This window comes from Monopterus albus, unplaced genomic scaffold (genome assembly GCF_001952655.1).
Source record: "Monopterus albus unplaced genomic scaffold, M_albus_1.0 scaffold142.1, whole genome shotgun sequence".
In the NCBI taxonomy this organism is placed as follows: Eukaryota; Metazoa; Chordata; class Actinopteri; order Synbranchiformes; family Synbranchidae; genus Monopterus; species Monopterus albus.
This window is the reverse complement of record NW_018128022.1, coordinates 410,763-413,193: the sequence shown is the minus strand read 5'-3', so window position 1 is coordinate 413,193 and position 2,431 is coordinate 410,763.

Here is a 2,431-nt window from a genome sequence, read left to right as displayed (position 1 = left end):
TTTGTGCAGACACTATACTGTTATGTCTTTTGGGGAAAACCGTTCTATGGTTAGCCTAGGGTTATGGAATAAATTAAAGAAAATGTCTTTTAGACATACTGTACATGTGACAGTCAGGTGCAAACAAAGTGTAAGGCCCTTGCAGCTCTCGGTCTTCATGCTGCAGTGTCTGAAATAAAGCATTTTCAGCTGTTGTGAAGAACCACCTAATGTTGCAGATGAACAAATGTGGAGTCTTGCTTCCAGACTGAACTACAGTTTACTCCCATTCTGGTCTTAATAAGTAAATGTTCACCTTATGATCAATTAAAAAAGCTGGTTTTTTAAGTAGTCAGGCAGAAGTGGTACTCCTCTGCTACTTTTGATAGGAGGGAAGGAGAGAATGCTATGTATTCTCTTTGAGAATTTTGTTTTGAAAGCTCCCAAGAGTAATGAAATAGACAGCCTCAAATGTCAGATGGATGTGTTGTCGGGTGTAGATGCGGTAATCTACATAGACTCCTTGCCTGCCACTTGGACATGCTTTTTTTTAAATTTTTTTATTGAATGTTAACAAAACAGACTTCAGCTCATGTGACTATGAGAAGCTTCTCTTCTGAGTATGGACTAGAAAAAAGACTGAATTCTTGACAAAGTAGGCAGTTGATGGGATTAAGCTAGAAGAGGCATCAGGCCTCCCAGGAAAACTCAAACTATGGTGCCTACAGTTTGGTCTTTTGCCACGGCATGGCCACTGACGATGTTTGATGTACCAGTTTCTAAGGTAGAGAAGCTAGAGAGAATGTTTAGCACGTACATTAGGAAGTGGCTGGGAGCTCTGTGCTGCCTCCGCAGTGTGGTCCTGTACAGAAAAGGAATTTTGGAGCTCCCTATAACCAGTTTAACAGAGGAGTTTAAGTACACTAAGGCTAGACTGGAGATAATGGTGTCAGAATCCAGGGATGCAGTGGTGCACAGCGCAGCACCAACAGTCTCAGCAGGGAGAAAGTAGAACCCAAAGGAGAGAATGTTGCAGGCTCAGGCAGCTGTTAAACATAGGAATATTGTAGGGCAGCCACAACATGAACGTGGTTTTGGTTTAAGCACATCAGAACCTTCGTGAAGCAAAGCAGGTCCTAGCCAACCAGATGATAAATATGGAAGAGAAACAACCTAGACTCCCCTCTTATTATTTTGGGGGATTATAACACAAATTGCCAAAATACGGACATGTCAGTTGTCCCACCAGGGACAAAAACACACTAGACCATTGTTATACAGCAATCAAGGACGTCTATCACTCTGTTCCCTGTGCAGCTCTTGGGCTTTCAGGCTACTACATGATCCACCTCATTCCCCCTTATAGGCAGAAACTCAAAGCTGCAAAGCCTGTGGTCAAAATAGTGAGGAGATGGACTGAAGAGGCAAAGTCAAAACTACAGGCCTGCTTTGGCTGTACAGACTAGGGTGTTTTTGAGGCTGCAGCTACAGTGCAGGAGTATACTGACATGGTGACATCATATATCAGTTTTTGCGAGGATATGTGTGCCCATTAAGACTCTTTGCAAATACAATAACAATAAACCTTGGTTCACTGTGAAGCTCAAACAGCTCCATCATGCCAAAGAGGAGGCCTACAGGAGTGGGGACAGGACCCTGTATAACCAGACTAGAAACACACTGACAAAGGAGATCAGAGTAGCAAAGAGGAGCTACTCGGAAAGGCTGAAAAATCAGTGTCAGGGCAACGAACCATCGGCAATGTGGAGGAGCCTATGGAACATCTCCAGGTACCCCACCCTGCTGCGGAGAGCCATCAGCTGGCCAACAAGCTGAATGAGTTTTATTGTAGGCTTGAAAGGCAGAACTCCTCGCCCCTCTCTCACCTCATCTTGGACCCACAACCAGTAGCTGCTTCCTCTAGGACTACCTCTCCCCTCATCAGCCCACCACCTCTCAGGATCTGTGTTGCCTTTTTCTTTTTACTGAAAAAACTTAGAAAAAATCAACTGGACTTAGATTTCTAGGTCGAAGACATTTCACCTCTCATCCAAGAGGCTTCATCAGTTTCAGTCCTTTGAAGGCCAACAGTGTCCCTTAACGACTGAGTCGTTGCAGCCCAGTATCGGTGAGAGTTATTACCTGTCTTTGGATCCTCCCCTGTCGACCGACACCTATTGTCCTGGTGGGCATGTTTGGGCAGAGATCTCAAAACAGGACTGTAGATGGAAGACAAGATGTGTCTTAGTCCACCACCCGTATTTAGTGAGGGGTGTTCTATTTGAATAAAAATAGCTTCCTTGACTCCTCTCTCAAACCAGCGATGTTCTCTGGAGAGGATCTGGACTTCACTGTCCTCAAAAGAATGTCCTTTGTCCTTCAGGTGGAGGTGGACTGCTGACTCTGGTCCACTGGAGTTGGCCCTCCTGTGTTGGGCCATGCGTTTGTGAAG